Source organism: Pelodiscus sinensis, chromosome 3 (genome assembly GCF_049634645.1).
Source record: "Pelodiscus sinensis isolate JC-2024 chromosome 3, ASM4963464v1, whole genome shotgun sequence".
NCBI lineage: Eukaryota > Metazoa > Chordata > Testudines > Trionychidae > Pelodiscus > Pelodiscus sinensis.
Genome location: NC_134713.1, coordinates 187,619,472 through 187,632,555, shown reverse-complemented (window position 1 = coordinate 187,632,555; position 13,084 = coordinate 187,619,472). Strand labels below are relative to the sequence as shown.

The window sequence follows — 13,084 nt, the reverse complement described above, 5'->3', positions numbered from 1 at the left end:
AAATGACAGGAGAAGAATGGCTTGAGTGTAGTTCTTGATCCTCAGGTGACTATGAGCTGCCAGTGTGATGCAGCTGTGAAAAAAGTGAACGCAGTCTTAAAATGCCGTAGGTGAGGTATTTCCAGTAGCGATAAGGATACTATTCTACATGGCACTGGTGAGAACTCCTCTAGAATATTGTGTACAATTCTGATCTCCCATGCTTAAGAAAGATGAATTCAAATTGATACAAGTGGAGAGAGAGGCTACTGGGATGATCAAAGGAATGGTAAGCATGCCTTATAAGAGGAGAATCAAATAGCTGAGCTTGTTGAGCCTAGCCAAGAGAGGACCTGCCTGCTCTCTATAAATACATCAGAGGGATCAGTGCCAGGGAGATAAGTTATTTAAGTTAAATGTCAATGCTGATACAAATGTAACCCCAACAGGTGGAATCAAACCTGGGAACTTTGAAGCTTAGTGCATGAGCTTCTACTGTGTGAGTTAAAAGCCAGCTGGCTCTCAGCTAAGGCTGTAGAGCAGACTCATTATTCTGTCTGTAACGGTGCACAACACCCTGAAGATATGTGAGTTACAAGTAAATAGAAACGGAGCTGAGAACAAGTTTAGGCTTGAAATTAGACAAAGGTTTCTAAGAGGAGTGACGTTCTAGAACATGGAGGGGATGGTATGACGAGACTGGCTCTGATGTATATAGCTAATCTGCAACTGCTAGTAATAAATATCCCCAGTGGCTGGTGATGAGGAGGGCTCTGAGTTACTAAAAATTATTCTTTCCTGTTGTCTGGTTGGGTCTTGCTGAAATGCTCTGGGTCTAACTGATTGCCATATTTGAGGTCAGGAAGGAATTTTTCTCCTCAGTCAGATTTGCAGAGACCATAGGTTGTAGGGTGTTTTTTGGGGGGGGGAGGGGCATTCTCTGCAAATAGGCAATGACTTTTTTTCTTGCCAGGGGGTGCTCACCCTCCCCCCTACTCTGCGTCAGACCCTGCCCTCGTTCCATTCCTCCTGCTAAACTCCCTGCCCCCACCTCTTCCTGACCCTGCTCCACTCCCACCCCATTTCCTTCCCCACTTCCTCCCCATAGCATATCCCATCCCTGCTCCTCCCTCTCCCTCCCAGAGGTTGAACACAGCGAATTGGCTGTTCATGTCACTCTGGAAGCACTGGGGAGGAGTTGGTGTGGTGGGGGTGGACAGAAGGAGAAGTTTGGCCCTGGCGGGTGCTCCACACCCACTTTTTACTCAGAGGCACTCTAGGCATGGTGCACCCATGGAGTGAATGCCTATGCTTCTGCAACATGAGATATGGGTCACTTAGTGGTTTAAACTAGTGCAAATATTACGTTCTCTGTAACTTGGAGTCTTTAAATCATGACTTAAGGACTTCAGAAACTCAGCCAGAACTTAGGGGTCTGTTGCAGGAGGGTGGAGAAGGTTTGTGGCCTGCAACATGCAGGAGGTCAGATTAGACAATCACGATAGTTCTTTCTTGCCTTAATAGTCTAGGAGTCTATGATTACACCTCTCTTTAAAAAAGCTCAAGGCTCCTTTCAACCTTTTTTGGTTTATGCATTATGAGCTGAACTCTCTGAGGATTCTTTCAAAGGACTGTCTTGCAATTTTTGCAAGCAGTAGTGCATGGCTTATATTATAAAACTAGAATAATTTGGATGCTTATCCCTATACTAGCTGATACCTTTGCATACATTGTGTGACTGCTACGGCAGATTGAATGCTGAGGGTTATGCATTGTCTTATTAAGGGTCTATCTTATTGCTCAGGTGTGTAATGATTGTCCATTTTTCCATACCCATAGTCAAAGCAAGATGCTACATCTTGGGCTCATGGAGATTGTTCTTTATCTCAGATGGTGGAGGCTTATGTTTTGGGCACTGACAGGTCTGTGATCTATTTACCCATGCAATTGTTTTTTGGGGGGTCCATTGTTTGAAGTAATGGATTTAGTAAAAGTACAGTAAAATTTTTTAAAATCTAAAAGCGTTTGACAGTAATTTTTTTAGTGGTGCCCAGAGAGAGGATATGGGGAAATTGGGAGAACTCGGAAAAGAATACCTTTTGAAAGGATAATGGAAAGATATTTATGGCTGGAAGAATTATCTTTGTAATAGCAAAATTACTTTCCTCCTAATCCAAACATGCTGAGCTCTTGCCACCACTTCCAAACTATTCACTTTCATGTTGAGACTTAGCTGAAGCACTCCAACCCTGAAGATAGAGAAAAGGTAACAAAGGTATAGAAAGCTGGTTACTGAAAACAAAGTCTTAAAATGGAAAATGTAGCATAATCTTAACTACAACATTTGCTGCTGTTTCTAGCATAATACAACATGATTAAACCTAGAATTTAAATTAACATTAAGAGGAAGATGCTCAGTTTCATACCAGCAGCACAGACAATTGGTGACTAAAAAGTTCTGTACCAGATTTTTCTATCTTCCTTTTCACAGAAGAAAAAAGATGTACACAGACTCTTTGTATTTCATGGAGAGGAAATGTAGCACAATAGGCTGTTGAAGGGAAGCAATTCCCATAATCGGTTTTCTGTACTACTTATTACCAACTGGTCAGAACTAAGTTTTAATTAAATTTTAAGGGATAAAGGACAATAGTGTGTGCTAAGGATGGAGAGTCAGATTAAACTTTGAATTTCCTGGCTTTCATTGGTTTCTGTCACTTCCTCAGTGTTATTTAAATGCAGGATTTTAGAGGTGATTTCCTTTCATGGAAGGTTATAACTGTATTTTGTTCCTGGAGTCATTCAGATAGTTCCTTTTTAGTTTATTGAATAAATATTTGTTCTCTAATAAACCACAAGGACATTGGCTCTGTTAAATCCCCATTCAATGCCAGGTTCAGTAGATCTTCAGTATGGTACAGTATTATGGTTATGTATGGTAAACAAGCATATTTTATTGCTAGTTTCTTAATGTTTTAAATTAAGCCTTTGATCTATATTTTATTTTAAGGATACATCATTGAGTACCTACATACTTTATCTTAGTGTCTGAGTGGTTCACAGCTATAGAGGTTTGTGTAAGATTATCTTCATAGATCATACATATGAAGGCCAGAAGAGACTAAAGACCATTATGATATCTCTGATCTGACCATGTACATAAAGTACTTCAAAGAACTGCCTCCAATAATTCTTCAAGTCCATAATTTATTTGTTGTGTAGCATATCTTTTAGAAAGAAGATACAATGGAGAATTCTCCATATTGTTTGGAAAAGTTGTTCCAATAGCTAGCTAACTTCACTTAAAAATGTATCCTGAATCGGTCTAGTTTCTATCTAGCTCTCTGCATAAGTTTTCTGCTAGATTAAAGAACTGTTTACTATCAGAAATCTCTTACCAATATAGCTACTAGTAGAGGTTGATTAAATCACCTCCTAATTGTCTCTTGGATAAAATAATTGAGATTTTTAAATTTCTCACTATAAGGAGCTAGATCTCAAATATTTCTTGCTCTCTTCTGAATTCTTTCTACTCTACCAACATCCTTTTGGAAGTACGGACACTAGAGATGGATGCAGTGTTCTAGTAATGTCTGTGTATTCAGAGGTAGTACTAACCCCCCTCTCCTTCCCATTTGATATTCCCTATATTGTATGTCCAAGGAACATGTTCATCTTAGTTACAGAACCTGATGAAGAGCTCACGTTCAGCTCATTTATTCTGACCGCAGAGTCAGTGTCAAAGTAACTGCTTTCCAGAGTATAGTCCCCATTTTATACCTGTAAGCTATGTTGTTTGTTGTTAAATGTAATGATCTTAAATTTGGTTCTATTAAAACCCTTTCTGTTTAAGTGATCCTACGAGGAATGTGTGGGACTGGGGACAGAATCTAGGGCAGCCAGCCCTCAGAGTTGCTTGTCAGGCCCAGCAGTGGTCTGAAAACAGAAATCAACAGAGCCTCACTGCAAACATGCTTGTTGAATGTCAGTGTCCTATTTAAAATCACTTTTTGAAATCTATTAGTTAGCCAGTTTTTAATCAATTTAATATGGGCTACATTTATTTTTGGATAGTGCTATTTTTGTATCACTTGTTAGAGAAATGTATTATATCAACAGGTAACTTCAAATTTGTTACTGAAATAAGAAAATGCAGCTGTTTCAGATATTTATGATGTTTCTTTAGAAGCCCATTTTCATGCCCTAATAAATTTACGTGTGTACCACCGGTCTCATTGTTGCTTCTGTGCAGTAGGAATTACACTTATTAATGTATGCTGCTATGGGAACCAGAAATGTTGTTGTTGGAGTTATTCAGAAAGTAATCTCTTCCTTGATAGAATGGTATAATAAATAAACAAAACTTCATTAAAACATCTTTAGAATTCAAAGAACTTTCAGTATCCACTTTGGAGTTGGGGCCTAATGACTCCTGAAAATTAAAACAGAAAGTGTTTTTAATTTAAAAAAATATTTTTCTCTAGACTAAGACTTGGCATGGTTGATTGTAACAGAGCAAGTTGTTGTTGGCTAAATTATAATCCATTTGAAAATAGAGACTTCTGCGGGCACATTTTTAAGTGCACATTGTTTACACAGTTATGCATAGTGAAGCAAGTAATACTAAATTTCCTAATTATTAAGGTTGTAAATAATTGTAACAAGAATTGATATAGCATTTTGTTTAGGTCATGTTCATGGAATTTATTTTTTCTTTCTTACTCCAAAGTGTATACTGTTGTTCCACAGACTATTCTAAATTAATATATAACCCTTATTCAATATTGCACAACTTGAAGCTTCTAAAAGGGAAGGTTAGGGAGCAGTAGACAGTTTTGTAAAATACAGTCCTGGAAACACATTTACATATACTTCCTAAAAGTACCTCAAAAAAACTTGAGTGTAGAAATGATGCTTTTGTGAAAATAGAGCGTGAAGGTTAAATTTTGAGATATGAAATTGAATATAACCAGTGATTCTCTGCTTTTTTTAAGTGCATATACAGTAAATAGATTGTGGGATGTTTGTTTGTTAAATAGTTTTTGAATACTTAACATAGCATTCTACGCCTGTCGCTTTATTCTTCAGACTTGTTTTTACTACTTAAACACCAAAAGCTCAATAAAGCACGTTTTTAATTTTAACAAATGAAAAATTATTTCAGCTTGTCTTGCTTATCATATAACAATAAAGCATTAGTGCAATTGACCTGCTGACCTTAATTCCCAGGAAACTGTCACATTTCTTCTTTATTCCTTTGTCCAAGCTAACAATGTGACTCAGAATACTACAGAGCTTTAAAGTTTCTCAGCATTGTAAGGTCAAGCTTTGGTCACCATAGTTACAGTTTAGATCTGTGGGTTAAGGGTCAAATAGATTAATGATGTCAGACACATCTTTAAATGGTTCTAACACTACTTCACCATGTGGTAAGCAGCTGAGCATATTTGATATGACAAAGACCTTCTTAAGTCTTGCTAATAGGAGGATCCTTGGAGTTATCTGCTAGAAAGATCTTTTCTGTTGCGCAAGAGTGTTCAATATTGAGCAAAGGTGGACATCGAGAGTGGGCCATTTCGATTCAAACTGTCTGAAGTAGATTGCAAAGACTGGCTAAAAGGCTTACACTTCCACTGCCCCTTTCTTTCCATTTATCTGATTCCTTTGTCCACTATTCATTCCATTTGGCAAAGCCACTGACAGGGCAGAAAACAGTGAGATGGAGAATATATTAAAGTACTTGATAAAAATACTTGCTCTTTTGTAGCCATAGTGTAACATCAAAGCAAGGAATAACAAGGCTTTGATTGTTTGGGGGTTTGTTTTGTAACATTAAAAATATTTTATCCATATATGTAGGGCTCAAAATCGATTTATAAACACTTAGTTCAATACCTAGACAAAGAACCTATCTTTTCATTAAAAAGAATAAAATTCCTCTTGGATAGCAATTTTTAAAAAAATATATAATTTTGTTAGATTACATATAAAAATGTACCTACGTACATCTATATTGAAAATACTTTGTTTTTGTTTCAAAGAACTGCCTTCAATAATTTCTTCAAGGTACAGATGAGATGCTGAAAATTACATGAGAGCAGTTTTTTTTAAATAGCTGCCTTACCAGGCCTGCAAGATAAATACTGTGTGACTGATCATTGTTCATGAGGTTTCTGCAGCAAGCTAAACATTTCATAGCTGTAAAGATTAAATGGAAAATCTGTTACAGCAGGTTTTTAATTAGCAAAATACCTCAATAAATATGTAATTGAGTTAAGTTTTTTACCCCATCTGATCCTGTCACAGAAGCATATCAGCAAAGCACAGCTACACTGTGTTCTATATAGAATTAGTAGTGTTGAAGGGTGAGGAGGGAGTAAGGCTTTTTTGCCAGTGTTGGTGGTGGTGGTGGTTGGGGAAAGACAGGTTGGTTGAAGAGAGAAGTTTGAGTTTCCTGTAGTGGGTTTTTTTTCCCACACAACGTTTAAGTGAGTGACAGAATTGTGTGTCATGCAATGAAAATGTTGGCATGTAGAAATTTGGAAACAAGTTATTTAGCAATAAAAATTAAATATTGAACAGTTTGGTGGTGCTTAAGAACATTGGTCCAGAAAACACATACAGTATTAGTCTGTTGAGTCATGTTTATAGGGCAGTTAATCAGTATTTAACTATATTAAAGCAAAAATCCCAAACATTAACATGCTGCATCTTCCTTAAGGGTATGTATAGGGAGGTACCAAAACAAAACCTATCTATCTTATAGTAGTATTTATTAGTACTGGTATTTAGTATCTGATACATCATAAGAATATATATCAGAATGTTAAGGATTTCTTAACATAATATGAAGGGGAAATGTTATGGAGTTGTATTTAGATGCTGATTGTCATTTTGACTTTTAAATGCTTCCTTTATAGCTCTAAGATGGAAGAATGAGCCTCTACTTTCTCATCCTTTCCTCTTCTGCACAGCAGGATGTATTACAGCTTGTTTATTTACAGCTGTTTGATTAATTTGGCCTAGAAGAGTAAAGTCTCCTCCTCTTCCATGGAATGTTAATATAGTACTGGTGTCCTTGGCCTCTGTTTGTCAGAGGCTGGAGAGAGATGGCAGGAGACAAATCGCTTGATCAGTGTCTTCGGTCCACCCTCTCTGGGGCACCTGGTGCTGGCCACTGTCGGCAGACAGGCTACTGGGCTAGATGGACCTTTGGTCTGACCCAGTACTGCCATTCTTATGTTCTTACTTAACAACTGCCTCATCTGCCACCCCTAACCTTTGAGCCTTTTCATCCACAGTGCTTCCTTCTTTTCTGTGAAGATCCTCAGATATAACAAGCATTTTTCCAGCTTTAAGAGTTACAGTTTCAATCCTCTGTTGTATGTACTTATTCTTGCAATTTTACGAGAGTTGGTGACTCTTGTACATGCAGTAGGCTTGTGTGAGATAGCATTTCATTTGAGCCAAGAGTTACGGCCAAGGCTCCCATGTCTGTCTGTCTCCACAGCGTAACAAGCATAGTCCTTTAACACTGAGTGAAGTGACTACCAAGTACAATAAAAATAACGTGGTACGTAAAGGAGAGGCACCCCGCTGTATTAAATCCTGCAATAATGTATCTGAACATGAGGTAGAAAGAAAGAAAGTTCAAGTACATTCAGTAAGGCAGTCGAGTAGTTGCCAGCAGTTGTATCTGAAACATAACGTTGCTAAGGCACAAGGTACTAAATAAGTGGGACATTACTACTGCTTGTGCTATACTGCTGGGACAGCTGACATTTTACTCCTGCTATCCACAAACAATGAAAGCTTTTTCTTTGTAGTATCACTCCTTCAATGGAAATACCTAAGGTGGCAACACTATAAGAGGGAAAACCGTGGCTACACGTTGTTTCTTTTGTTTCCCTATAAATGTACACAAATTTCCATATCCAGTTAACTAGAGAACATCAAAATGAAATACTTCTTTACACAGCAAGTACTCAGCCAGTAGCATGTTTCCACAAGAGGGCCTTGAGATTAATGTCATACGTAGAGTTTAAATAGGACATGATAATATTATGATCAATAACAACACATAATATTCCTATAATACTTCGTTTATGAAGCATTTTAAATTGTAAGCATTAACTCGTTCTCATACATGCCTTTGTGATGGGTAATATAAAAGAGCTCTCTGTTTTATTATTGAGGAAACTGAGATTAACTTTAAATTGCATGAACAGATCTAACAGAGCTGGGATTGAAAACCCAAGAGCTCCTGGTGTCTGGACTTGTGCTGGATCCATTAGACGAGACATCTTTAATAACATGTAGTTATGCCAATCAAAGTTCATGCTCAGAGCACTCTTTGATCACTGGAACAGTCACAAAAGACTTTGTTCTCGTATGGATAAATGGTTACAGGCTGTAAGGCGTTTACGTATTGCGCTGAATCACCAGATAAATATCCTCAGATACATCAAGTGAGGTATTTCCAGTGGAGCCAGGGAAGTAGTAGTACCATTATACAAGGCACTGGTGAGATCTCATCTGAAATACTGTGCGCAATTTTGGTCTCCCATGTTTAAGAAAGATAAATTAAGACTGGAACAGGTACAGAGAATGGCTGCTAGGAAGATCCAAGTAATGGCAAACCTGTCTTATAAGAGAAGACTCAAAGAATTTGGCTAGTTTAGCCTAACCAAAAGTAGATGGGGGAGGAGGGGGGTACAATTGCTCTCTGTAAATACATTGGGGATAAAGGAGATAAATATCAAAGAGGGAGAGGAGTTCTTTAAATCCTAATGTAGATACAAAAATGTAAAACTGGCCATCAACACATTTAGTTTTGAAATTCGGCAAAGATTTCTAGCCATCAGAGGGGTGAAGTTATAGAGCAGTCTTCCAAAGGGAGCAGTGGGGACAAAAAACCTAACTGCCTTCCGGGGATGGATTACCCAACAGGCAGACTAAGCACGTGCTTAGGGCACCAGCAAAGCAAGGACACCAAAAGAAAAAAGAAGAGATTTTACGGTATAGTGTTGTTTTTATTTTGAATTACATATGGGGGGCACCATAATCTTTTCGGTGCTTAGGGCCTCTAAAGGTCTTAATCAGGCCCTGCTGCCTTCCAGATTGAACTGAAGTTTATGGAGGGGATGATATGACTGAGTTGCCTACAATAGCACGTTACCCATCGGCAGAGGAGAAAGTAATTTTAAATTTCTTACAGATACTGTCCCTGCTGGCTTTTTCCCTGGAGCGCAGCTGTGCACCAGGGTGCATCCACTTATTTTCACCTCTGCCCATTGGTGACTACCAGAAACAAAAATCTCCAATGGCCAGATGGGACACTGATGGGTTTTGTCCATGTACTCAAGGTCTAATTGATCACCATGTTTGGGGTCAGGAAGGAATTTCCCCACCACCCACAGATCAACCAATAGGGAGAGGGAAAATTGAGCAACTGCCCTGAGGCCGGATGATTCAAAAGGGTCCAGGGCTCCCTGCACCTGCTCCCACTACTGGAGCCCTGAGCCCTTTAAATTGCTGCTAGGCAGTCCTTCGTGCTCTGGGCAGCTCTTACGGTTGCCTGGGGAGAAGGAGGGTGCTGTGTGGCCTGTTCCAGGCAGTGCTGAGGGCTTTGGTGGTGGTGAGGGGTGGGAATGTGCTACTGTCTTGGTGGCACTGCGGAGATACCTGCCCTAGACCCTACCCCTCCAACTTGAAGCCCCTCCCCTTCCCGGAGTGCGGAGCTGGGACCTCCCCACCTACCCCGCAGCCTGGTGAGGCTGTTGGTCCCCCTGTTCCCTCAGGTTGGATTGTCAGTGACCCTGGAGTTTCTACCATCCTCTGCAGCAAGGGTCACTTGCAGGTTTAAACTTGTAGAAATGGTGGATTGTCTGTAAATTGAGTTCTATAAACCATGATTTGAGGACTTTAGTTACTCAGTCACAGAGTGTGGAATTGTTACAGGAGTGGGTGAATGATATTTTGTGGCCTGCACTGTATAGGAGGTCAGACAAGATGATGGCTAAGCTCGCATCTGACCTTAAAGCCTATGAGTCTATGAGAATCTGTTGGGAGCAGGGATTCCAAGGCTGGAATAATCTGTATCTGATCAGGTGTGGCAAATCTGAAAAGGAAAGAAAAATGCATTATAGCGAATGCTGGTTGCAAACCTCTATAGGAAAAGATACATGAAAGTTACAAGCTTAATCTTTTGTTTGTTTGTCATAATTAAAGCTGTTTGTTTGCCAAGGTCATGACTTCAGTGTTAAAAAATTGAGACTTTCCTAATATTCTTATACAAGATCTTGGTCTTTGTCACTGTGGCCTGTAATGGGCAAGATACAGCCCATGGGCCAGATCTAGCCTGCCAAGCTGTTTGATCTGGCCCACCCAGCCACCTCTAAGCCAATCGAGACTTGGGGGCGGGAGAGTGCGCAAACTCATTCACTGTTCAAAGTGACTGGTGGCTCCCTTCCCCCACCAGGGGCACGCGGTGCCTAGAGAGAATCAGCAGCCATTTTGGGGAGCAGCAAATGACTTTAACTCCCTCTCCCCCAGATCCTAACTAGCCTGGGGGCAGGGGAGTGCACCAAGTCCTCTTTCCCTACCAGAGGCACACGGCAGCTAGAGGAAACCACCAGCTGTTGAAAATGGCTGGCGGTTCCATCTAGGCACTGCACACACTTAGCAGGGCACAGTCGGAGAGCGAGAGACTTCACGGGCTCCCCTGCCTACAAGCCCTGATGGACCTGGGGGCAGGGGAATGCATGAAGTCTCCTCCTCCCCCTACCCCTCCCCCACACCATGGGCACAGGGAGCCTAGAGGGAACCACCCCTTTTAGGGGGCCAAAGCCAACCTGTTCGTGAATTGGCCCTCCCTGAAAAACTTATTGCCCACCCTGCTCTAGCCAGGCTCCAAGAATTTATATAAATTTGACTTCCCAGGAATCCAACATATTAAGGTATGGCTGAGTAAACACTAAGTTTGAGTTTTTAAACTCAGTCGTTTAGGAAAAGATGAAAATCTTTAATGAAAGATGATGCACTAGCAACTGTTTGTATAAAACATATATTTTATATGTTTTCTAGTGTTTGGCTATTGTTATAGAATTTCAAAATATTAGTGAGTTATTTAACTCTTCCAGTGGTAAATAATCACAATTAACTTAGTATTAAATAAAACTGCTAAGATTGCGTAAGAACCATTTCCTGCTACTGAAATAACTAAAAGTAAAGAAATCTTGCTAATTTAGGTAAATGAGGTTGTAAAAAGCAACTTTAATTCATGGTTTTTGACATACATACAAGCATTACTGTAACCACACACTCTCTCTCTCTCTCTCTCTCTGATAGATTCCTCACTTAGACAAGAACATACCATCTCGTCCAGCACAACTACACTACCAATAATATTAAATGCAAATATCCTAACAAGATTTATTTTATTTTGAGGAATTTGAATATGAAATGTGATCAGTAAAGTGAGAGATTAAGGATTAGAGAGGAGTTTTAAATTGAAATCTCAGTGCACCCTTTAAGTATGGCATTTCTACCAACTTCTTAACATTGTTTACCATTATTTTTCTCTACTTAACAAAAATGATTTTCATTTGTTGCCATGACAGAAAGCTATGATTTTTCCTATATTTTATATGACAGGCAACTAGCTTTGCTCATAGCTATATAACCTTTTCATCTTTGCGAATGAACATTTGCATGCTTGGTCCGTACTCAAAGATGATTTTAAAAGTTTGAAGGAAAAATTGTTCTGCTTGAGTATGAAACACAATACAACTGGGTTGACATTGGGTTTTTATGTCCATTTTTTTCTTTCAGCGGTTACATAAAACATTTTTTTTTTAAGTTCAGAGATGGTTGCCTGATCTAATGAGAAGCAAAGCACTTAAATTATATTGTGAATCAAAACAAAACAAAATTGTCTCCGCCTTCTGGAGGTAAAAAGCATCATTTGTATGATGTGGGAGCTTGTAATATTCAAATAATATTCAAGCCTAAATTGTCCCTCAGCTGATTTTTTAACATGAAGTTTATACTAAAAATGTCACGACTGATCTGATTGTCTGCCACAATAAATGGTCTGGCAGAGTGGATGTAATTTGTGTACAAAACAAGACAAGTACTTAAGGGTAGAAAGTACTACAGCTTTTATAAGAGCAAGCCACATATCTAATGCAGACTATTTGTTTACTTTAGCCCTGGGTGGTTACAAAGGCCAGAATCCTAAACTGCTATATTAATTGGTCTGTGGATTGTTGTGCACCAACATTAGGTAACATATTTAACTTAATTCCAATTTCAGAGATTCCATTTTTAAAGTATCTGAGACTCCTTTTTACCCAAGAGTCACATTTTAAATACCTCGGATATTGTTAGTAGCCATATAACCTATTACCTAATCTTACCTTTCTGCTCTTACAGAGTGTCAAAAATAAATCACAAATTGTAAAACTAGTACTGGGAGAGTTTTGGAAGTTGTGAATTTGGTGAAGAGTTACAGCATAACATTTTCATTATACATTTCTTTGAACTGTGAAATAACAGTTCAAAATACCGTTTTGTGCAACCAGTACAGAAAAATGTATTGCTGTAGAGGTGAAACAGTCACTAAAGTGCCTTTTTTCTTGATAGAAGCAAAGATATCATAATTATTATAAAGAAAGCTTGTTCAAACTCTTCAGCAAAATGGATAAATACAACTTAATTTAGTTCATGTATATCTTTACAAATGATGGACTGATTTGTTCTGATTGTACATCAGATTTCAGTTTCATTATCTCATTGCTGTTTATATTAACTTCCATTAACTTACGATGTTTTGACTGAAAGTTTAAAAGCGGATTGTGACAATTACTTTTATCATTTCTTGATTTTAAAGTAAGTGTCAACACTGGGCTATTCTGTTTCAGTAATGGATTAGTTCCACAGTAATGCAACTCTTACAGCCTATATGTCAAAGTTAGAATTTTGACTTTAAAAAATGTGCTTAGATAGTAAAGTTTAAGTTAGTTTTTACTTGATTTCATTTGCTAATATTAATAGACTTGTAACAGAGCATGGTAGATGGCCATTTATTCATTCAACTCAACAA

At 38.6% G+C, this 13,084-nt stretch overlaps 1 protein-coding gene across 5 annotated transcripts in view; it reads left to right on the top strand.

The window, feature by feature from the left end:
• The window catches only part of MACROD2 (mono-ADP ribosylhydrolase 2), a 1,395,588-nt gene that overhangs the window by 229,754 nt on the left and 1,152,750 nt on the right, over nt 1–13,084 (top strand). The gene's annotated exons all lie outside the window — the stretch shown is intronic.